The 25,830-nt window shown below is 37.2% G+C and overlaps 1 protein-coding gene across 5 annotated transcripts in view; it reads left to right on the top strand.

Moving 5' to 3' along the window:
• The window catches only part of ZBTB38 (zinc finger and BTB domain containing 38), an 89,045-nt gene that overhangs the window by 36,705 nt on the left and 26,510 nt on the right, over window positions 1-25,830 (top strand). For 3 of the 5 annotated variants that reach the window (XM_051983363.1, XM_051983362.1, XM_051983364.1), the window contains exon 3: window positions 15,492-15,664. The exons of the other annotated variants lie outside the window; for them this stretch is intronic. The gene's annotated coding sequence lies outside the window, so the exon portion shown is untranslated. The remainder of the gene's footprint in view (window positions 1-15,491; window positions 15,665-25,830) is intronic. 5 annotated transcript variants of the gene reach the window in all.

Genomic DNA, 25,830 nt, shown 5'->3' with positions numbered 1-25,830 from the left:
CTCTGAGGGGATACCAATGTGGATGACTTAGATTTTCTATTGAGAGGAAACTACATGTACCAAAGAAAAGTATGAAAGTATAAAAATACATAAAAGTACATACAAATTAATTTCAGGGAGAGGAAGAACACCTGGAATGTTCTCTTTCCTCACCTCTATATCATCGGGCTTCCCTCAAAGCACAAATCAGGTGCTATTTCTTCCATGAGGCCTTCCCTGATTTGTTAATAATCTTCCTTACATTGAGAGTTAGGATTATTGTATCCTCAGCACCTAGAACTGTGCTTGACCCATGTGAGACTTAAAATAAATGCTTATTGGATTGAATTTAGCATTAAACCATGCTTCGCACTAGCACAGAGCATTTGTGGACGGGTCATTTTTATGCTATCCACTTCCCCTGAGGAAAAATCATTCTGAACAACAGGTTTTGAATATTAAAATATGTGTAAGAATATGTTCATTTTGAGAGATGCTCAGGCGAGAAAGCTTTTTAAAAATTTATTTGTTTAATCTTCAATGTTCCAAATCTAGAACTTTGGGGTGGGGGGATGGGAAAAGGAGTAGACCATGCTTTCAGAAGCCAATTTTTAAAAAAAATCTTGATCTATCGAATGGTTTCCATTGTTCCCTGTAATCACCATCACCAGTCTAAGAACAGGTTCTACTGTACTAAAGATACTGCAGCCCTCATGTGATCGTAACATTCTAGCATGTAATTCTAGCTCTCTAAGGAGCCCCCTGCTCTTCTTGGGGATTCAAAGAACAGGAGTGCGTGTGTGTGTGTGTGTGTATGTGTGTGTGTGTGTGTGTGTGTGTGTGTGTGTTGGGGGAGAGGGAGGAATTTTCTGGGGCTATTAATCTAGAGTATTTTGCAGAGGAATTCTAGAATTTAAACCTTAATTTAGAACTGAAACGGAGATAAAAGCCCAGTTCAGATCAGGAAACTGCTCTTGCCCTGGACCACTCAGTTGTGAAATGTCATGAGTATGGGATAGTGAAGGGAAAGCTGAATTTGGGATCACAAGATCTTTTCTCTATCTTTTTGGACCTCAGTTTCCTTATCTATAGAATGAGGGTTTAGATAAGATGGTCTTTAAGGCCTTTTCTAGCTTTAAAATTCTATGGTATTAAAAAAATTTTTTTAATACCATATTCTATGGCATTTAAAAAATGTTACTTTTCTGGTTCAGGTAAAGGGAAGGTTTTTCTGAAGTGGCTGTCAAGGATGCTGCATAAAAGCTTATTGATTGACTGATTGCCTAGGTCCCCTTTCCAAATGAACTATGTTCAGGTTTTGTTGGACCTTCAATGCTTTGAGACACATCTTTTTTTTCCTGTTAGTGGTTTCCTAGTTATATTACAAATTCCTCCTGGCCTGGCTGACAGCAATGCCCTTCTTGTTAAAGCTTTTATGCTCTCTCTTATTAATAATCCGGACTTTTTATAGACATTCCAGCCTTTTGTTCAGAACGTTTTGCTGATGATGGTTGGGAGGTCAAGGGGAATTGGTATCCTTGGGCAGTTTGCACATAGAGTATCTGATTTGACAAATGGTAACTTGTAGCATCAAAGCTAGTACTTTATTTTTGAATTTAAAAAAAATTCATTGCTTTTATTTTTGAGTCATTTTCATTTCTAAATATATCTCTTTTCCCTTCCTCCTTACTCATCAAGCCATCTCTTATGAGAAATTTAAAAAAATTTTCAAAGAAAACCAATCAGATAAACAAATCTAATCACATCAATCAAGTCTTACCATATATGCAAGGCTCCATACCCATAGTCCCCCAAATCTCCAAAGAGAAGAAGGAATATTCTTTTCATTTCCTCTTTGGAGACAAGCTTGCTCATTATAATCACACATCATTCATTTTTGCTTTTCAGTTCATAGTTGGATTTATTCTTTTTCTCATTTGTCAGAAGTATTCTGACAGTTACATTATGAATTATCTTCTTTCAAAAATATATTGACAAGATATAGTGATAGAATATAAATTCCTTGAGAGTAAGAACAGTTTCATTTTCATCTTTGCACCTACAGTACCAGCACAATGCCTGGTCCATAGAAAGTATTTAGTAAATACTTATGGATTGATCATTTTCATCCAAAATGGTTCTCTACATTTAGCCAAGACAGAGCTGAGCAATCACCATGGTGATGATGGTGGTAATGGTGATGGAGGTGATGGTGATGGTGGTGATGGTAATGGCCACCATGGTGATGATGGTGATAGCGGTAGCAATGATGGTGATGGTAATGGTGATGGCCATGGTGATGATGGTGATGGAGGTGGCGATGATGGTGATGATGGTGATGGAGGTGGCGATGATGGTGATGATGGTAATGGTGATGGCCATGGTGATGATGGTTATGGTGATGGCCATGGTGATGATGGTGATGGAGGTGGCGATGATGGTGATGATGGTTATGGTGATGGCCATGGTGATGATGGTGATGGAGGTGGCGATGATGGTGATGATGGTAATGGTGATGGCCATGGTGATGATGGTGATGGAGGTGGCGATGATGGTGATGATGGTGATGGTGATGGCCATGGTGATGATGGTTATGGTGATGGCCATGGTGATGATGGTGATGGAGGTGGCGATGATGGTGATGATGGTAATGGTGATGGCCATGGTGATGATGGTGATGGAGGTGGCGATGATGGTGATGATGGTGATGGTGATGACCTCGGTGATGATGATGATGGTAATGATGGTGATGAAGGTGGCGATGATGATGATGGTGATGATGATGATGGAGGTGGCGATGATGATGATGACGATGATGGTGATGGTAGTGATGGTGATGATGGAGGTGGCGATGATGATGATGACGATGATGGTGATGGAGGTGGCGATGGTGATGGTGATGATGGTGATGGCAGTGGCAATGATGATTTTTATGTGCATGTGTACATGCTCTCGGGTGTATTCTTCTGAAGTTGCTCCTTCGGATTTTGTCTCTTCTCTTTTTGGGCTCCCTGGGACAGTGTGGCTCCACACAGGCCAATAGCCCCAGGGTCACTGCTGCACTCCGTGCCAATAGGCCTGCCAAGGACCTCTATACAGTTGCTGCCATCTTGAGCAGACTTGAGGTTGGGAAGCGCAGGGTTAGAATTCATGATATATTTAAGGCCGTTTTGCCTTTGACATGTCAGAGTGCTGACTGTGGGTTGTCTCCCTTCCCTGCTGGCTGTCCCCAGAACTTCCTGTGGGTATCAATTAAATCAAAGCCTGTTTCCAGGGACTTGTGCTTGTTGGATTACCTTTGTATATCATTGCCTTAACACAAGTATCTTTCTGACTGGAATTGCTTTTTTGATCCCTAACTCATACATTATTTCCCTTTGTCATCTTTCTTTTCTGTGTTGTCTTGTAGTAAAAGGCTTTGACACCCCAAATATCAACTGATAGGGTTCTATATAAATCTCCAGTTAAGGCCCTGGATTCACCCACTGCTGGCTACACATTCAAATATAGAAAAACCTCATGTTTTTTCTTTTCTTATTGTCTAAAATAATAAAACAAAAATAGCTCCACATTCAGCCAATGGGTGCCAAAGAAATCCTTTATAGAGGAAAGGGACTGGACTAAGTGGTCTTTGAGCTCCTTTCATTTCCAGTATGCTAGGATTTTTAATATTTCTTAATCTGCCCCAAACTCAGATCAGATCCAACAATCATGTTTACCTTTGCCAGCTCAAGAGGATGACATGGAGTCCCTGCCAGAGGGCCTTCTATGCTCATTGAGTGAGAGAAACAAAACAAAAACCACCAGCTTAGAAAATGGCGAAATCTCAGAAAGACAATGGCTTTTACTCCCCCTTTTCTCTTCTTCTTGGGGGAGGCAAAGAGTTGGTTGGCAGATGTAGGGGAATATATATATGTGCATTAAGGGGTGGGACAAAAGGAGGAGTCTTGTTCCTGATTGAAAGACTTTTTGCAAAAATGAGATTATTAGGGAAAGAATTTGAAAGATTCCCTGTTTGACAGGGGAAAAAAAAGTGGGGGGGGCATTGCTGTTGGACCAAGAAGGTAGAGTAGTGTGGAGAAAAACACAGAGGTTGAATAGTGGCAACAATCAGGGGACAGGCCTGGACAGAACAAAAGGAGATGGAGAAAAGGCAGCTAGGTTCCTGGGTAGGGGATTGTGGAGGAGGATGAGTCTTAACTTGACTCTGCAGGCTCAGGGGAGCCTTCCATAAACACAGACTGTGAGCCTGCTGGGTAGGGGTGGTGTAAAACTATGTTCTTGACAGCTGCTGCCACTGTGTTGGCCTGGCTGATTCATTGTCACGTGGGGGTTATTAGCAGGAGCTGACTTATTGATCACAATTCAGCCTTCAGCTTCTCTCTCCCCCTCTTCCCAGCCATGGTCTCCATAAGGAATCCCAGGAGTAACTTCCTATATACAGAGATCCCTTTTTTCTGCTCCATGGTCCGAGTGGGTGGTCTGAAAAATCCTGTGAACACCTTTGAAAAATAATGTTCTTAAACACATACAAATAAAAGATGTAGAATTACTAAAGACCAATAACATTGAAATGCCATTATTAGGGGAAAACATTTTAAATACATAGACACAAAAAAATTCATGGACTTGAGAATGAGAACCCTTAATTGAGACAATTATTAATGAAGGGATAGTTTACAGATTCCTTTTTACCAATTAGGGATTTAGGTTCTTTCTTCAATATAGAGATAATTCAATTTGACAAATTAATTAAATTCAGTTAATGTTTATCAAGTGCCTACTATATGCAAGACACTATGCTTGGTGCTAGAGATAAGAAAACAAGCCAAGAGGAAAAGTTTTCAAGGAAAACAAGAGGTTCCTGCCCTCCAGGAGCTTACATTCTATGTGGGGGAGTGAAATATAAACTACTCTGATAAGTTTTGGTCTGGACATCTGATTTCAGTCATCTCAATAGGAGAGAATATTAACAGAGGGAAAGCAAATGACATTCAAATTCGGTACTTATGTCTCCCTGCTGGGGGCTTTTCTGAAAATTCAGAACTTTTCCCAGGTGCATTCTATCTACTCCAAGATCGTTGAGGTTGCCTTTTGGAAGAGAGAAGGAATAAAGCCAATGGCTAAAGAGCTGCAAGGGATACAGGTGGTCCTAAGATAGGTTAATCATTCCCAGGTATGGTCTTAAAGAAAGGCATTGGAAGGGATGAGCAGCATTATAGTAGTAATAGATTTTTAAAGACTGAAAAACAGTATGGGTTAAAAATAAACAAAAGTCTAGAGGCAGAAACTGAGAGACAGTAACATAATCAATGCCATGAAGGGATATAGAAGCAGGGAAGAAGATGGGAGGAAAGGCTGGAAGTGAAATCCATTGAAAGATGACCAGGTAATATTCATTTTGCTTTGAAAAAGAAAGGAAAAATAAAGAACAGAATGATTTACAGTTGTGAAGGAGTTGAAGGAAGGCCAGGAAAGAAAGAACGGGTTGACTTTAGAAGGATCGGTAAGATTGGGAATGCTATTGCTTATGAATAAGGAGGAGAAACTTTTAGGGAATTGGCAAACTGAAGCTGTGTATAATTCAGTATGTTAGCAGAGACCTGTGTCTGAATATGTTGCTGGAATAGCTGAATTATTAATAACAATGTCGGTAAACCCAGAAGCTCCTGAAGGACATATACGTCTAAAGTGGGAAAAGATGTCAATTTTTTTTACCTTGTTTCCCCAAAATTTACATGTGAAAGTAGGAAACATTAATTTATTAAGCATGAAAAATAAGCCCATGGTCTATTCCCTTCAACAAGGTTGATACCAGAATCAGAAAAAGGTAGATTTTACAACATAAACGGACATTAGAGGTCATCTAAGTCTCATTTTACAGACAAGAAAACTGATGTCAGAATCATTATGATTTAAAAGCAGCATTATAATAAATCTTCATGCTTTCTTGTCCATTAGCTCTGATCAGAATAATGGTAGATCGTTTGGGGGTTTCTACCTTGTGATTCCCGCATTTTCTGAGATGATATGTTTAGAATTCCATTTTTCTCTCCAGTACTGGTTTTTTCCATACTGTAAGATTTTGGAAAGCCCAAATAATCAAGGATTGGAGGTAGGATGTGACTATGAACATCTGGGTATATGTGCTATTATAAAAACACAGCTGCGGACGTCCGAAAATCTTGCCATTTTTGCTATATTGTTGCATTCAGATATTTTATTAATATATTTTTAATTAACTCTCAATTTTATTTCACTTTTTTGACCTTCCAAAGAAAAAGTCTTAATTAGTTGCTTAATGTTGAATATTCCTTTATTCTCTGCTTTATTATTAGAAGATCCTTTGAAGGCTTTGAATGAGACTTGAGATTTTTGCCTGAGATTCTAGTTGGGTGGTGGTGTGAGCTCAAAATCATGCTTTTGAATCTTTGGACTTTGGATTGCTGACACAACTGACTACAGCTTGCAGCTTTGTGGGCCTGCCTCCCCTTGTTCCTGGCAATTGTTCTCGGGGAGTTTCTGTGTCAACCAGTTTCTGTGCTGAAATCGAACAAGGATTTCTCTGCTCATTTATCGTTAATTGTCTTCCTTTGTGAACTCTTCATCCCTCAGGCCTTTGGTCACTGCAAAGGAGCTGTCTGTTGGCTGCATTAGGTTTTGTATTAGGGCTTGGTGTTGGTTTTGTTTTAAAAATCATTGCTTTATTACATCCAGGCACACGAGTCAGAAGCTGCCTGTTTCCACTTTAAACAGAGGCCCTCATGAGGCATTATTCCTCAGAGTCAGCAATTCTCTCTGAGCATTTGTGGACTTGCAGGGCTAAGGCTGACTGGTCAGACATTTTCCTCAGTGTTTGCAAAAGTCTTTATGATAAACTGGGTTTGACACAGATCTGTTGCTTGCTACATCTGGGAGAATCACTCCTCTGTGGGTCTCAGTTTCCTCATTTATAAAAATGTGGGAAGGAGGAATCAGATTAGATGACCTCTAAAAGTCCCTTCAAGGTCAAGATTCTATGATCAGTTTTTTAGAAACATGAGGGCCTCTACACTTGCCTGTAAAACCATAAATCATTTCCTTTATTATTATTATTATTATTATTATTTTTCCTTTGGATGCAACTGGTCTGTCACACTTGACTTGGTAGCTCTTTGGGATCATATGAAAATAGATGTTCAGAGCTTCAGTCTTACAGATTTCCAGCTCTTGTATTGATTTCTGACAGAGCTAAAAGTGACAATCAATGGGTAACTTCACATTATTGGAAAAAATATTTTTAAAAAGCTTTGTAAATGAATGAAACGATCCCTTTAAAACATCTATTGTGCAAATGCACCAATCACAGGTGTTAAGGCAGTTTCCTCTAGCATGGGTGGGGTATTGTTTGTTTAGCCCTAGAGTTTTAGAAACAAGGGTGGATTATATTGCATTAATGAAACAATTGGACTTCTATTTGAAAAAGCAAATAAAAAATTAAAGCTTTAGCTGTTTTTATATTTAAAGAGATGAAAAATTTAGTGGATTGGATTCAAGTGAGTTCTGAAAATGTAATTGACCATGAGAGAGAATTATGAAAACACCCTTAGTGCCCTCTCCTCCCCATCCCCCAAGGAAAAAATCTCAACCTTACCAGTACCTTCTTATTTCTTTGGTTGGGCACCAAAAACACACTCAGTTCTATATTGTACGTGCAAGAACATGGCCCTTGCCCCAGGGGTTTACAATCTCAATTACATAGCTTATAAACAAAACTTTCTGGCCCAAGCTCTTGACTAGCTGGGTTTGCTTTGTTGATACAAAACAACTGCACAGAGTTAGCATTATTTTTTTTTCTAGAGCATAATAAATCATCTGATTTGTGATTTCCTGTACACGATTCCACTTTATGACTACTTCCTGGCTATAGGTAAATGAATAATTTCACTCTGGACTGTGGCCCTAATAGAATGTCCACTTTAAATATCTATTATACATGATGTGTATTTGGGGTCTTATACATATTTTAAGTGCTAAAGATTTCTTTTCCAGTTATGAGCAGCAACTTTAATATGTTATCATAATAGAGACTTTTTAATACCTTCAAAGAAACTTTTAGTAAAAATCTAAGACCCAAGAGTCTTTCTTTGTCAGGATAAGTCACAAGTTTCGTCATGGGAAGTAATTCAGAATCTAAATATAGCATTTGGGATGAAATATTTTCCAGATCTTAATTTGGAAGAGGTAGGGAACTCGGGACCAGAAACTTCTAAGTAACTTTTCCCCACCAGAAGTATTAACCCCATAAGGGCCAATGTTTTTTCTAACTGTACCGAATATATTCAAAACCCATCCCAATTTCCATTATAAGGAGTTATTTTTCTCTTTATACTTCATGACTTTGTAAAAGGGAGATGTCAAGAGAAAATGGGAAAGTTTCTACCTTGAGGTTATACCTTGTCATAAAGCTTGTGGGGAGGACATACGACACAAGATAAACAGACATAAATAGGCTGTCCTCTGTGTTGTTTGTGGGAACAACCACATGATAGTCCCACTTGAGTACCTAAGTATTGCTTTGCTTTAAGTAGAGTTGAATAAGTGTCTTTGTTTTTTAAAAATGAAAAAAGGCATATGTTTTGTAAAAAGTGATCTGGGATCATTATAATTGATGAACGACCTTGAAATATTAGTTCAAGTGTGAGGAAAGTCATGGGAAAAAATGTAGGATTTTGAATCTAGATGAGGCAGTGTGATCAATGGAGTGCCAGGTCAATTTGCTTAATGTCTATTCACCTTGAACAATTCACTTAACCATACTCTCCTGCCTCCCTATTTTTTCAATTATAAAACAAATGGGTTGGACTAAAATACCACAGAAGTCCTTTCTAACTCTTGTCTGAATTCTCATCCTCCTTCTGCCATCAATTGTCCTGGGAAAGGTAGGGGTAATATATTTAGCATATATTGTGATTCTGTTATCTTACTATTTATGTGTCCTATAAATGATTTTATCCATCACAGTTTCTCCATCTGTAGGATGAGGTTGGGTTTGGTCCATTCCAATGCTAAAATTCTATAAATCAATATTTTTGATCTTGAATAGATCACTTTAGTTTATTGATATGTTGAACTTTATTTTGTTGATCTTTAATGTCCTTGAACAGGTCCTGACTAGCACAATCATAGATGAGGTCCTCATTAGCTCTCAACAAATAGTCCAGGTGAGAGCTGAGGGGGGTCTCATCCAAGCTTGTGCCTGTCAGGATTTGAAAGAGATCATGGAGGAGGAACCGTTCCGTCAGAGAGGAGTGGAAGATGATTCTGAAATTTAGATTGTTGGTTACTGGAAGTACTGTGGTAGGAGATCCGAAGGAGAATGTGAAAGCAGTTAAACCTACAGGTCATTCTATCTAGCATGCAGTTAAAAACCTAAGATTGGAGCTTAGAAAGAAGCTAGAACCATAACTACAAATTAGGGTTTAGTCATATAGAAATGAGAGTTGAAATTGTACAAGTAAGTGATCTTTTTTTTTAGGGCTGAAAGTATTGAGAGAAAAGAAAGTGAAAGACAGGACTTGAGGACCATCTACATTTAGGGTGCAGAAGAAAAATAAACTTTTAGGTGAAATGGAGAACTAACTGTTCATCAGAGAAGGAGAATTAGGATAAAACAGGGTCATGGAAGCCAAGAAAAGTAAGATGTTCAAAAAAGGAATGGTGGCTAGTAGTATCCAAAGGAGGGTGGAAACTTATGGAATTAATAAGTATGGAAAAAAAAAACTTTTGTTGTAATTGATCTTGAGTCCAAACTGGTTCATTATATTAATGAAAAAATATAAAAACAAAGAAGTGCACCTTAAGTAGTGAAAAAAATTAATAGAAGAATTGTTAGAATAAACTCCTAACTGGAACATAATCTGAATCATGCTATTAAAAAATTATCCCCGCATGCACCGACTTGTATTTTTTTTTTTAAACTGTTGTATGTCAGTATGACCCAAATTATTAATTTCTCCAGTTGATGGTAAGGTCCATTAAAGTAGGAACTCTGAGAAGCATCTTTCTAAGCCTCCGTTTCTTAATCTAGAAAATGGAAATATTGGACTACATATGTTTAAACTTTCTTCTTGTTTTAAATGTTGGTGTTTTCTTCTCACATGGCCACCACCTTAATTTTTATCATTTCCCATTCCCTCTCATCTAGATTATTGCAATAGTCACATAATTGAGCTCCTTGCCTCAAGTCTTTCTCCTCTCCACTCAGTTGCTAAGTAATTTTTCTAGAGTATAGTTATGTCCACATCACTGCTGTTTGATAAGTGCCTGTGGCTCCCTATGGCCTCTAGAATCCACTTTAACTTTATTTGGCCTTTAAACCCTTCATATCCTGGCTCCTGTCTGCCTTTTCAATCTCATTATACATCACTTCTTTCATGTTTCCTGGAGTCCATCTGGGCTGTCCTATCCAGTCTTCTTCAAACACAACATTTCCCTCCCATATCTATATCTTTGTATTGACTATCCCCCCATACCTGAAATGTGCTATCCCTTCACCATGACTCCCCAAATCCTTTATTTTCTTCAAAAATCAGCTCGAATCATTTTCTAAATGAAGCCTTTCTAGGTTTCCCCTCTACAACCCAGTTACTAGAAATTTACTTTCAGAAATTATGTTGCATTTATGTTGTGATTCTCTCTCTCCCCCCAGTCTCTCTCTCCCTCCACTCTATCTCCCCTTCTTCTCTCTCTCTCTCTCTCTGTTCTCTCTCTCCTTATTCATTCTCTCTCTCCCCATTCTCTCTCTCTCTACCCGTTCTCTCTCTCTCTCTCCCCCCCCCCGTTCTCTCTCTCTCTCCTTGTTCTCTCTCTCCCCGTTCTCTTTCTCTCTCTCTCTCTCTCTCTCCCTCTCTCTCTCCCCATTCTCTCTCTCTCTCCTTGTTCTCTCTCTCTCCCGTTCTCTCTCTCTCTCTGTCTCTCTCCCCCTCTCTCCCTGTTCTCTCTCTCCCCATTTTCTCTCTCTCTCTCTCTCTCTCTCCCCCCCATTCTCTCTCCTCATTCTCTCTCTCTCTCTTCTCTCTCTCTCTCTCTGTTCTCTCTCTCTCTCTCTCTCCTTATTCGCTCTCTCTCGTTCTCTCTCTCCCATTTTCTCTCTCCTGTTCTTTCTCTCTCTCTCTCTCTCTCCCCATTTTCTCTCTCTCGTTCTCTCTCTCTCTCTCTCTCTCTCTCTCTCTGTTCTCTCTCTCTCTCCTTATTCTCTCTCTCTCGTTCTCTCTCTCCCCATTTTCTCTCTCCCTGTTTTCTCTCTCTCTCTCTCCCGTTCTCTCTCTCCTCATTCTCTCTCTCTCTACCCGTTCTCTCTATCCCCCCCCCCGTTCTCTCTCTCTCCTTATTCTCTCTCTCCCCGTTCTCTCTCTCTCTCTCTCTCTCTCTGTCTCTCTCTCTCTCTGTCTCTCTCTCCCCTCTCTCCCTGTTCTCTCTCTCCCATTTTCTCTCTCTCTCTCTCTCTCTCTCTCCCCCCATTCTCTCTCCTCATTCTCTCTCTCTCTCTTCTCTCTCTCTCTCTGTTCTCTCTCTCTCTCTCTCTCCTTATTCGCTCTCTCTCCGTTCTCTCTCTCCCCATTTTTCTCTCTCCTGTTCTTTCTCTCTCTCCCCACTCTCTCTCCCCATTTTTTCTCTCTCCGTTCTCTCTCTCTCTCTCTCTCTGTCTCTCTCCCTGTTCTCTCTCTCTCTCCTTATTCTCTCTCTCTCCGTTCTCTCTCTCCCCATTTTCTCTCTCCCTGTTTTCTCTCTCTCTCTCTGCCCGTTCTCTCTCTCTCCATTCTCTCTCTCTCTCTCTCTCTCCCATTCTCTTTCTCTCCCCATTCTCTCTCTCTCCCCATTCTCTCTCTCTCTCCCCTTCTCTCTCTCTCCCCGTTCTCTCTCTCTCCCCGTTCTCTCTCTCCTTGTTTTCTCTCTCTCCCCGTTCTCTCTCTCTCTCCCCGTTCTCTCTCTCCTTGTTTTCTCTCTCTCCCCATTCTCTCTCTCTCTCTCTCTCTCTCTCTCTCCCTGTTCTCTCTCCATTTTCTCTCTCTCCCATTCTCTCTCTCTCCCTGTTCTCTCTCTCTCCCCCATTCTCTCTCTTTCCCTCTTTTTCTTTCTCTCCCTCTCTCTTTTTCTTTCTCTTCCTCTCTCTCTCTCTCTTTCTCCATCTCTCTCCCTTTCTTTTTCTTTTTCTTTCTTCCCTAAGATAAAAGATATATTACTTATAAGGAAGAGAAATACTTTGAGAAAATTGAGGCTGTGACCACAGATCCCCCAAAACCTAATAAAATAAGGAACCACTGAATTTTACAGGCCATTCTAGCTCAGCACCCACATTTTATAACAGGAAAATAAGGCTAAGTGAACTCCTTGAGATCCCCCAGTGAGTTAGTGGCTCCTCACTGCTGCTCGGCCATTCTTTTTGACCATACTCTGTCTAACATGTGCTAGTCGTCACCTTGGTCCTGCTCTAATGTAGTTTATGAGCAGGATCAGAGTGTGTCAGTCAGCAAGCAAAGCTTGTAGGAATATTGCTATTCTTCCAAAGGGGACCTTTGTCTGCCATATTACCAGCAACCACACTGCGGGACAATGTGGTTTTTAATTTTTCATCTTATGAAATATGCAGATTCATGCCAATTAATGCAGTTGATAGAATTCCTTTTTTTCTGCCTTTTAAGACTTTCCTTCTTCTCTCTCTCATAAAGAGTATTTACCAAGTTAGGAGGATCATTAAATAGCCTATGGGGCAAGATGGAGGATGATAATAATAATAATTGTCTTTACAGTAGTCCTATGAAGTAGATAACAAAAAGCAATCTTATTCCCATTTTGTAGGGAAAGGAAACTCTAATTCTGAAGGGAAGCACCTTGTTCCACTGGGATCACAGGGTACTGGGACTTGATCCCAGAGTTGCAGGTTGCTTGCTCGGGGCTCTTTCTCCCACTTAATCCGCCTTCTGGCCTGCAGCGTGGGCTCGGGTTGTCCCGAGCCGAGCAGGGCCCACAATGCCAGATTTGGGTCTTGGTCCTTCTCTTGGCTTGGGAAAGCTGCCGAGGGCCCAAGCCCTGGAGTGATGTGTTTAAGCATTTCAGCCACCCCAGGGACACGGCTGGCCCCACCCTTTGCCCTACACAAACAGGAGGTACCCAGGGATTCGTCAGGATGACTCCCCTCCGTCACTTCCTTCTTTTTGAACTTGACCCTGGGCCCATTTTATTATTGTTGTTTTTCCTGTGTGCCTTAGATGAGTATCTGACCATTTGTAACCAAAGGCATTTATAAATTCCTCTGTGAACGTTGTGCAAACGCATTCCGTAGACGGCTCAGGCCTTTCCCTTTTGGCTCTCCGAGGGCTGGTGGGGCTTTCATCTGCTAGGGAGGAGCCTCTCGTGGGGTGAGCAGAGTACAGCGATTCAGGCACTGATGTCTGCCTGAAAAGGAGAAAAATGGAGGGTACTGAGCCCGGTGGAGACACGTCGGCCAGAGGCCTTGCTCTTTCGAAAAGGAAAACGATCCGCGCCGAGGAACTGGACTCTTGAACATTATGGGCCCTGACATATTTGGGGTGCAACCACTTTTTGTTCCTGGCAAGCAGTGATCCGGAGCCGACTTGTAAAAACAGTGTTCTGTAGGGCAACTTGAATGGTATGCAAAGGCCTGACAGACTGGACCGTTTGCCAAACTGGACAGAAAGACAGGAGGCAGCTTGGTGCAGTGGGAAAAGCGCTGGATTTGGAATCCTAGGACCTGAGTTTGAATCTCCACTCTGGCACTGCCTGTGTGTGTGACTCTGGGCAAGTCAATTTACTACTATGGGACTACATTTCCTTTCTGTGGCGTGAGGGGATTGGACTAGTTGACACTAAAGTCCCTTCCAGTTCTAAATCTATGATCCTGGAATTGTAAACACATTAAATCACAAAATATTAGAGCTGGAACGACACTTAAAATCAGCTAGTCCAACATTTTCCACGTGAGCTTTTGACGATATCGTTTTTTTCCTTCTCGATATGTTCTCCTCGCTGACATGACCCTATTTTATTTTGGTTTTTTAAAATTTATTTGTTTGTTTTGGTTTGGTTTTTAGGTTTTGGTATGACCGTATTTTAAAGTTGGGTTCTCTACTATCTCTACCTCCCTCAATGGATCTCTTTTCTCCTCCTGTTTCCTTGCAAAGGATCTCATGTCTATATGCGAAATAACTTTTTTGGTGTGCATCTGTGGTATACTTAATATAATTTTGTTTACTTTTAAATGTTTCCAAGAAATGTATCGAGAACTTTAATCACATCTGACTAATCTATTTTAAGCGTTTCTGTTCTTTTGTGGGGCTGGAGAGTTTCTGATAAGGTGCTTTTAGTTTCATCCTGGTTTAACAAAACCAAACCAAACCTTTTTCCTTATTGGGGTTTCAAAAAAGAAACTGGCTCTGAAAAAAAAAATTCTTTCCTTAAATTCTAACTGCCACCTGCATTGTTGCTGTGACTCTTTTTCACAAGGCACTGCCTGCTTAGAGAGAAAAACCAAACCTCCAGTGCTTAGTCATCCTTTATGGTATTTAGCAAACAAATATTTTGGCCCCAATTTGAGCTTGACCTGGACGCTAGGCTCTCGCCTTTCTGAAAATTCAATGCTTGTTATTCCCCAATGGTTTCTGAGGGTGCCTTGCCGACTTTGTTGATGTTTCTAACACATTGTGGCCATTTTCTGTGTGGCTGGATTCTTGTGCAATCAAACACCATGGGCCTTTGTTCTGAAATTAAAACACAGAAACTAGAAAAAATTAGGAACCCCGTTTTAAAAATCAGTATATCAAAAACAGCATATTCTATGAGGGGTAGGGGACTGAGGGTAATTTCCAAATAATTTTGCTCTGTAGACGGTTTTGATTTAATTTTTAATTAATTCACTGGTTTAATTTTTATTGTCAAAGAATGACGGTTTATTAGGGTGTTTGTTCAGTCATTTGGTTATCACTGACATGCTTCAATCTTTACTTAAATGTCTAGTTAAAAAAAGAGAAAACTAAATGATTGGAACAGATTTAAAAGAAAAAAAAACAAATCAGCGGATTATAGTCAATAGGTCACTCAGCTTGTATGTATGGAAGACCTGAATTCAAAACCCAGCTTGAACTCAAGCTAGTTCCTTGTCCATAAAATGAGGTAGGACTTGGTGTCCACTAAGGTCCATTTTAACTCTAAATTTGTGATATTATGAAAGTGGGTAACACATCAACTTCATGTCTGAATGTTTGATACATCCAAGAAAATAAACTACTTGGAGAAGACCTCTCTGTTCAGTATGGACTGCTGGGAATATGGAAAATAGGCTTTAAGCAGAATAAGTTGTGCACTTAGAAATGATTACCATTAAAAAAATATATATATATGTACATATATATATAAAACCAGAAAACTTGTAGCAAATGGACAACAGGTCTCTCAATGCCTTTCTCTTTTTCTTTCCTTTTCTTTTTTTGCTTTCTTTCTTTCATTCTACTTAGATCACTATATCTCCAACTGTGAAGCTGACATGTGTTTATAAGATTTCTTTGAAAGACGCTATTGCAAAGTGGAAAGAGATCTGGCCTCAGACTCAGACCTGGGTCCAAGTGTTACCTCTGACCCAACGCTGGCGGTATCATCCTGAACAAATCATTTAACTTCAGTACCCCAGGTAACTCTTTAAGACATAAATTGGAAAATAGTTGCCCATCTCCATCATCAGAGGGAGTTTGCATTCAACAGTGGGGGCAAAGGGATTTTTAAAAAAATTTTTAATAGTATTTTATTTTTGCAAATATATGCAAAGATAGTTTTCAAAATTCACCTTTGCAAAATCTCATGTTCCTCTTTTTTCTCCCTCCCTCCAAGAAAGCAAACAATTTGATACAGATTAAATTTGTGCCATTGGAAAAGGGATTTCTCTAGGAAAGACATTTGGCCTTTTAATTGCCACTGTATTCTGGAGTTTAGATTTCTGAGAATTAGATACGTATGGTGCTTCCTTGGAATTCTAGGAAGAGATGGTTTTTGTTTTCACAGTGACATCCGGTGGACTTGCTATTGTGACCCTTTATTTCTCAATGGCTCAATTTTCTTACATGTAAAACATGAGGGTTAGACTAAAAAAACTCTAAGGTTCTTGACCAATGGTGTTTGGATTCTGTGATTCACTGATCCTGGCGCCATCATCTGAAGGCAACCCTTTCAAAGCAGCAAAAATGGAGATTAAATGGGGAATTACTAAGGGAAAATGTTTCATGATATATTTCTTCATCAAGTAGTGAGTGAAAAAGTGATCAGAGAAAACAATGATAACTCATTAGTGCTTTGAGATTTATAACTCGTTTTCTCCACAGTTCTGCAAGTTAGAGAGAGCTTTTTATTATCCTCTTTTTACAAATGAGGATACTGAAACTCAAAGAAATTAAGTTGACCAAAGTTCCATGGCTAGAAAATGTCAGAGCTGAGATTTAAAGCCAAGCCCCTTGATTCTAAATCCAGTGTTTATTTCTATTAAATTAAGCTATGTTTTATCAGAAACTATCTGAAAGGGGTGAAGAGATGAAATACAATGGGAAATATAGGTGATGTAAAGTCAAATTATATAAATTCTAATTTCTTTTGTAAATTTTTTAAATTGTCTTTTTGTGGGGATACATTTTGTCACAAAAAAATTTGCCCAACCTTTGGCAAAAGTATATTCAGTGAAAATACACATGAAAAATCTTCCTGTTATACTGATTGTAGTTGACAATAACTGTAACTTTCCATTATTGAAAAGAAAGAGTATGTAATGATATGATGATAGCGCTTTTTGTATTCACCTTAATATAGTTGTCTTTTCATGGTATCTTCATTTACATTGGGGAAGTTGTTGGGTATGTTGTTCTTTTGGCTCTGCTTTCTTCACTTTGCATCATTTCATATGCTTTCCCATGTTTCTAAACATTTGTCAGAGTTATCCTTCCTTATAGCAGAAGCCCGTTCTATTACATTTACAGTCACAATTTGTTCAGCCATACTATCATCGTTGGACATTTAGCTAGTTTATGGATTTTTGTTGCTAGCTGTGGTGTTATGAATATTTTTGAACAGTTGGGTCTTTCCTTATTATCATTAAACCCACTGGGGTAGAAGGAGAGCAGTGGAATTTCCATTTCAAGTGGCATAAAAAATGTAGTCATTTGTCTTGCATAATTTCAGGCTATTTTTCAGAGCATTTGGATTAATTCACAGCTTCTGGAGCAATGATTTAGCATGATTATCTTCCCATAATCCTTCCTATATTTAATCACTCATCAATTTAGGGATAAGGTGACACCCTGAGTTGATTTTATTTAAATTTCTCTATTAGTTATTTTGAACAATTTGTCATGGTTCTTAATAATTATTATTTGTTGTTTGGGTTTTTTCAATTACATGTAAAGATAGTTTTCACCATTGACTTTGAGATCCAATTTTTCCCCCTTTCCTTCTTTTCCTCACCCCCCCCCCCCAAGACATCAAGCAATCTGTTACAGGTTATACATGTACAATCATTTAAAATATATTTTCATATTGGTCATGTAGTGAAAGAAAAATCAAATCAAGGAGAAAACCGTGAGAAAGAAAAAGCCCCCCAAAAGGGAAAATAGTATGCCTCAATCACATTCTGTCTCCATAGTTCTCTCTCTGGATGATGTAGATGGCATTTTCCTTCCCAACAGAGAGTTATTTCTTTTGAAATGTGTTGTTTGACATTCTTTGATCCTTGTACATCAATTGGAGAATAGCTCTTAATTTTAAAGACATCCTAATTCCCTTTTAATTTTAGATGTCAGACTTTTATTAAAGATGTATAAAGAAGAAATTTTGCCACAAGTTTTTTTCTTTTTATTCTACCTATGCTGCTTTTGTTTGTGCAAAAGCTTTAAAATTTTATACAATCAAAATTGTCTACTTTTGTCCTATTACATAATCCCTTCTCTATTCCATCTCTGGTTATGAATTTTTCTAGATGGAGGACAGAGAAAAGGGGAGAGGAAGGGAAGGATGGTGAGAAGAGAAAATATCAGTTCATTCTCTTCTAACTTTTTAATGGTATCATTTTTAAAGTTCAGATCTTTTACTCATTTGGTTTTTATTATAGTATAGGACACAAGTTGGCAGTTTCAATCTGTATTTCAAAAATAACTACCCATTTTTTCCAACAGTTCTTACTGAATAAAGGGTTCCTTCCTCTCTAGTTTTGGAAGACTAGATTGCTGGTTATATTTGCTATTCATGTCTTGTCCACTTATATATTTTTAGATATATAATAGATATCTATTTTTAAAAATACAGTATCAGATAGCTTTTATAAGTATGATATGCCTGGAATGTGCTTTAAGATTTGGTAAAGTCAAGCATCCTTCATTTCTTTCATGTAAAAAAGGATTCTTTTACTTCTGTACTTATCACTGTTTTTAACATAAATACTGTATCTCCTTGAATGGTCTTTTTTTTTTTTCCCATGCATTGACACAGTCATACTAAAAATTTTTTTTATCATAAAATGTCTTGCAATATTTTCTAGTATTGTAGAAAGTACATATGTTCTAGAATCAGAGGATCTGGATTCAAATGTTGTTGTCAAATATTTGCTAACTGTGTAATCTTGGGCAAAGTACTTACCCTTCCTGGTTCTCATTTTGATGTATACATCATGACAAAAAAAAAGTATGCAATCTTCATCTTGGCAAGAAGGTATTCTTGAGTTCTAAAAGATACTAATAGAGTACAAACTGATTCTATGATGCTGTAAAGGCTTTGAATATGGTCCCATCAATAGAGTATGTTTTGTTTTGATTTTCCCTAGAGACAGTCTAGCTAAGTGTGGAAAGTTTCATTACAGCAGACTGGTCACTTACAAGGCACTGCGTTAAATACTGTGCCAAACAAAAAGTTCCTGCTCACAAAAAGCTTAAATTTTTATTGGTGGTTACACATGCATACAAAGCTGTGCTTGAAAGGCAACTAAGAACTCTCTTGTACTTCTTATGCTATGAACTTGTCTGATTTCAGACTGAACACTAAGTACTATGTTCTTCCATTTTTCTACAAAACAATGAATAAAGAAAGGTACTTCAAAACTTACTAGTCACTTAGCAAAAACAAAAAACTAAATCTTTACTCTGTTCTAGGCACTTTACTAGATCTTAGAGATACGAATACAAAAATTAAGCAATCTCTAGCCTCAATAAATTTCAGGTGAGGCAATATATGTGCATGCGTGTGTGTTTATGTATTTTGTATATTATATACAGTAGTTAATGACCAGATGGAACAAAAATGGTTATCTACAGCAGAAATTTTAAACTCTTTTGGCCTCCTAATTATGGCTGCCAGAGATTTCCAAATGGCAAAGATGCCAGAAGAGAGGATATTTCAGGCCTGTTAGACAAAGACAGAAGATGGGAACTGGTCAGGGGAACATATTGTATAAACGGAAGTAATGTATAACAAAGCTGGAAAAGTTAAGATGGGACCATATTATTGTATGGTAATAAATACTATTGATTCACTTATTACAACTTGTGATTAATTGTAAATGCAAAGTCTACATTTTGACAACCAAAATAATTTATCAATAGATCGATCTCAAGTCAAGACATTTATAATTATGGATGTTTCTTTCTGAAGAAAACATTAGTCGACTAAGTCTGTATTTCTTTAAACACATAAGAAAATTAAACTAATTCAAACCTACCCTACTGTTTTCTTTTACTTTTTAACTGATTGATGTTTTTAGATTAGACAACCTATAAAGAGAAGTAAAATGTTAAATAATATCACCAAAAATAAAATTTGTTCTATTTTAATAGATGATAAATAACTTGCAACTGATGTTGGCATTAATCCCAAATAAGAAGTCCACACAATCAGCCCAGTAACTTGTTAGAACAAAACTTACAAATTTATAAAAATAAAAATTAAGAAAAAATGTTACACACAATTTAAAAATTATCATCCGGCCTGAAAAATAGAAATGGATGGAAGAAAGATATTGACACTTAAAAAAAGTTCTTGTTAAACAAAAGTTTAATCTGTGGGAAACAGCTGACATAACAAGAAGATCAAAAAAACCTAAAAACCACCTCAGTCAGCAAACATTTGATCTATCTGTCAAATGGAGAGCAATGGTAACCAGGATAATGCTAGTTTAGACTATATACTTGCTCATTAAATATAGAGACAGTCAAATATTATGAAAAGCATAATATCAAAATGCAGAAAGAAACAATGAAGTGAAAATTCAGTGGAATTTCCACCAGAAAATTTGGTGGAAAATTCATCTAAGCCAGATCATTCATATAGCATTTAAGGATGAAACAGGGAAAACAATACCTAATAGAAAGATAGGAATTATATTTATCTATCTACCTCATTGACTGTCTTTCTATTTATTTATCTGTCTGTCTGTTCATGTATGTATTTCTATAATGAACTCTTTTCACTATCAAGAACAATAAAGTTGCCACATTTGGACTCTATCATCATAGTCCTAGATGTGTTTCTTGAGGACCTAGAAAGCATTAAAGAGAGCAAAAATGTGAGGAACAATTAAGCCAGATTAATATAGAGAACCTTGATGCTGGAGGTGATACAATTTTAAGGCACTGAAGGTTGAATTTTCATTCCTTCACTGAAGGAATGAAATCGAGACTCCTTACAATGTAACGGAGAAAGTCAGTAGCCCTACTTTATCATCTGATGACATTTTTGTGATAATATTTTGAACTAATTTGTAAAGTCCTTTCCAGATATAAATCTATTTTTCCTGTAATCTACAATGTTTTGAGGTCAACATTTATGAGAAAATTAGATAGTGATGGGCAAGCCTTCACAAAAGATAAGGTTAACTAGACCACATCTTTATCATCACATAATTTGACTTGAAACACGAAGAGAACACAAAATCTTACAATTATTGTTTTACTGCTTTTTAAGAAGGATCTGATTAAATAAAGCAAAATAATGCCTTAATCCCCCATATGCAAGATTCCTTTTAGGATATAACAGAGATAAGCTTGTTCAATCCTCTTTGTTCAGTCATTTCAGTGGTGTTCAATTCTTTGTGATCCCATTTGAGGTTTTCTTGGCAAATACACTGGAGTATATTTTCTTTCTTTAGCTCAATTTACATATGAGGAAACTGATGCAAATAAGGGTAAGTGACTTGCCCAGATCACACATTTAGTATCTAAATTTAGAAAGATGGGTCTTCTAACTCCAGGCCCAGAAATCTGCCCACTCATTCATTAATATCAGAAAAAGTATAAAAGAACTGTTTGCCAGAGATATTTTTCCAGAGATAATATCAGAAAAAGTATAAGAGAACTGTTTGCCAGAGATATTCCATAAAGGAAATTCAGTGTAAAGTTCAAGTTAAAGGGGAATTTATTATAGATGCCCCTGTTTGTGGGTGACTTTGGGTAGGTTTTATTTTCCTAGAGTTAGACGCAAAGCTTCATAAATGATGCCTATAAACAAATGAGTCTGCCCTTACTAGCATATTGGAAAATCCAATCTTACGAAAAATATTTGTTATCCATTATAATCATATATTGAAGTTAAAATAACATTAATAGAGTTTTTATCTAGGCATCTTGATGGTACAGTGGATAGAGTGGTAGATCCAAAGTCAAAAAGACCTGATTTCAAACCCAGAATTTACTAGTTATGTGACCTTGGGCATCTGTCTCTGTTTTGTTATCTACAAAATTGGGATAATAACACCATCTACTTTCCAGGGTTATTATGAAGGTAAAAGGAGTAATTGCAAAGAGTTTTGCAAACCTTGAAGCACTCTAAATGCTCATTATTATCATTATTATAAATACATATTTATGTATATGTGTGTATATAAACCAAAACAATTTCTTAGATAAAATAAAATGTTTTAAATATGGACTAGGATCTAGACATAGAAGTGAAGAGGAGGAGAGAAGATGGATTATCTTTGAAAAATTACAAAGCTTTTTTTAATAACTTCAAGTTTATCCCTGGCCCTTAGGTCTATATATTTAAAACTGGTCTTCTTCTGCTAATGTTTTATGACTTCAAATCATGAAATCAAATTTCAATCTCTCAAGATTAAAATTAAAGATCATCTAAAATGCAATGAAGGGGTTCATGTTAGTAGTTGCAGTACATACAAAGAAAGAATTGAAAAGGCAGAATCGTATAAAATAAATCATCAAACATTTATGATTGAAAATGAAGAGGCTTCATCAATTAGAAAATGGCCAAATTGTGGTACATGAATGTAATGGGATACTACATCATGAGAAATTGTGAATATAAAGAATTCAAAGAAGCATAGAAAGATTTATATAAATTGAGTCAGAATAAAGTAAGCAGAATCTTGAGAAAAAACATACAGTAATTATAATAATGTGAATTCAAAGAATACAAAACCAAAACTAAACACTAAGTAATTATAATGTTCTACTTTGGCTGCAGAGAATTAAAAAACCATAGAGATCTAGAACTGAAAAGTGCCTTGGAGATCATCTTAAAAGATGATCAAATGTACCTCCCTCCTTTTGGGAGAAAGGCAAAAGTTTGAGAACACTACACGAATTGTCAGACTCAGCTAATGTGTTAGTCTTTATTAATTGCTTTTAAATAACTGCTGGACTGCTTTTTAATCTCTTCTTAAAATTCTTTGTTATAAGGAATAGCTTGCTGGGTAGGGAAGATTCATCTTGCTTAAAAGAAACTTTGCCTTCACATATAAATATAGATATTCCTCTTTCTAAGAGACCCTGATTCCTGCATCTTATTTTTACTAAAGTAATCTTAAAAAAAAAAATCTTCCCTTGCTCAGACCTGAAAAGGAATATAGAATCACTGAATATGACTTAGAGGGGACCCCAGAAGCTGTATAGTTCTATTCATACCTATAAAACATACTTCTACAACATACTTGACAAATGATTATCCAGCTTTTACTTGAAAATTTCAAATGAAAGGAAATTAGTGGTATCTTCAGATAGCCTATTCCACTTATATATAGGTCTAATTGTTAGAAATTTCAACCTCACATCGAGGCTAAAATAACCTCTTTGCAGTTTCTACCAAATTAGGCCCTTCTAGGGTCAAATAGAAGAAAAATTTATATATTTTTTCCTCATAATGTAGAATGTTCAGTTTTATAGGCACTATGATTGTGGATGATTTTCATTGTGTTTTGGTATATAATTTCTAGCATTTTTATGTTATGTGGTGAATAATCTTGCGTGATTTGAACTGATGTTTTGTTTTTTTAATATGTGAATTGCTTTCTTCTGGTGACTTTAAAGATACTATCTTTGATGATGAATCTCTAGAACTGGGTAGCAACATTTCTAAATGAGTTAAACTTGGGGTTTCTAGAAAATATCCTAAGGATTCTGTGCTTTGCTATTTTCAGCACTGGGACTTTTGCAGAAGATAAGGAAGGGACGGTATGGTTTCACTTTGGGTCTTTGTTAAAAAAAATTTTATGGAAAGCCAATAAGATTTAGATTATCATCTTAAATGCTGTATGAAAGTTAAGTTGCTCTGTGTTAATAAAGAACTCGAGTACTTTTAAGTAATGTGGAAGATAGGCAACTAGAACTTGGAGTCAAGAAGACCTCAGTTTGACTTGCCTCAGATACTTATTATGCATGTGACTATGGATAAGTCACTTAAGCTCAGACATTCAAATGTATCCTTCATGTATAAAATTGGGATAATAACAGTATCTATCACAAAAATGTCATTGTTAAAATCAAATGAGGTAACATCTATAAAGCTTTTTTGCAAATGCCAAATAAATGTTGTAGAGCTTTTTTGCTCTCTTTTTAATTTGCTTTAGTATTTTCTCTTGGTTCATTTTTATGCTCTGTCTTTGTTTTTATCTTTTTAAGAGCATTGACAAATGTATTAAAAGCTTACAACATATGTTCTAAGCAGAGAATTTCCTTATTTGTCTTCTTGCATTCTCCTTTTAAAGAGTTCCTTCGTTCTTTCTACCACTGTTGCTTATGAGCCCAATATAAGAAGTTAAAGGTCATGCTTTTCCATTTTGGGGCTTGAATTGTAGTTACTACGTTATAACAATAGTGCTTCTTTCTGAAGAGTTCTTATTTTTATTTACTCTGTTGTATTTATCAAGTTGGAGACTTTTTATTTAATCAGTTTTTTAGCTTACCTACTGGTTTTCCTGTGACTTTTTTTCTGTTATAATATCTTTCCTTTCCTCTCCTTTGTTATTTTACTGTATTATCTCTCTCTCTATCTCTCTCTACATATTTCTGTTTTGTGGAGATGAAGAAGAACTGATTTAGGCAAAAATACTCACTCAGCTGTCTTGCTGAGAGACATCCAAATACAATAAACCTTTATTAACTGCCTCTTATGAATAAGATACTGTGTTGGGCACTGGGAATATAAACAAAAATAGAAATGATTTGCTAAAGATCTGTGACAATCAGCATGGGAATCTTGTACCAAAGCAAATAGCAACCCATCTGTGACTTAGTAAATAAATCTTAGAGAATTATCTGATGTATTCATGGGTCAAATGATTTGATAATGTCAGAAGTAGGATTTAAATCTGTCTTTTTGAATTCAAGTTCGATGTTATATTATACCTAACTGCTCTTCATGATCTAGTTTATAATCCAGTCCTATATACCACAAAGTATATATGACATATACCAGAGTACTATATGTAAAACTTTAACATCACTAGCATCAACAAATAATAAAGTGACTGTTGGGTGCAGTGCACAGTGGAAAGGATACTCAGACATGTCTCTGGTCAGGAAGTTTACGATCTAATAGAAAACATAAGCCATCTTCACTGTAATCTTCCTTATAATGGAGTTCCTGGTGTTTGTGTGATAGGCATACCTCAGAGATGAGACTACAAACCTTCTACTAAGGTTCTTTTGATAAATTTGGCAAGCAGATCCTTTCTGAAAAGAGTTGAGATGTACCTGTCTGTCACAAGTTTTTACAAATTTGTGTATCACACCTGTGGCACTATAACTTTCCCAAATCCCTATGACCAAAGTGTTGGTTCTCAGTGAGGTGGAAACAAAGGCTCTTTATTCACACACCAACTTTGCTTGATCTCTCTGGACCCCCTTTTCCTCCCTTATAGAATGAGGGGGTTGAATGATCAATCTGTAATCATTTATTAAGCAATTACTTTTTGCTTATATGATGCTTATTTATTGGGATAGGAAAAAAAGCCAACAAATCTTTGCCCTCAAGTAACTGACTTTCTAATAAGAGAAACCACAGGGAAACAGGTAATATACATACAGGATTCATACAGAAGAGGTAGATCAGAATCTTTGAGAGAAGTCTCAAATGGTTGGGTGAGAATTGTAGCAAAAAAAAAAAAGGCCTCCTAAAGAAGGTAGCGTTTGAGCTGAATCTTGATGAAAGCCAGGAATATCAAGTGCGGAAGTGAGGGAGGACAGCAATGGAGGTTCAGAGAGTGTGTACAAGGAGCAGCAAGTCAGCCAGTATGGCAGAATCATGATGTGTTGCAGGGAGTCTGGAAGACTAGAAACGCAACAAAAAAGATAACTGGTTGTAAATATTCCTAAATGCCAAACAAAAAGCTTTCTCCTGGATGTAAGGGAGCCACTGGACATTGGTGGGGTAGTAGTGAAGGAATAAACACTGTGGGATCTATGCACTTGGGTATAGCTTTTTAGAGTCTAGCTTGGAGTGAAGAGACACTTGAGGTAGGAAAACTAAGTGGGCTATTGCAAGAATTTAGGTGGGAGATGAGAAACTGAGCTAAGAGTAGTATCTATGAGTGGAGAGAAG

The sequence above is a fragment of the Antechinus flavipes genome, chromosome 3 (assembly GCF_016432865.1).
Source record: "Antechinus flavipes isolate AdamAnt ecotype Samford, QLD, Australia chromosome 3, AdamAnt_v2, whole genome shotgun sequence".
NCBI classification, from domain to species: Eukaryota; Metazoa; Chordata; class Mammalia; order Dasyuromorphia; family Dasyuridae; genus Antechinus; species Antechinus flavipes.
The sequence above is the reverse complement of the archived record's forward strand: the minus strand, read 5'-3'. Positions and strand labels throughout refer to the sequence as shown.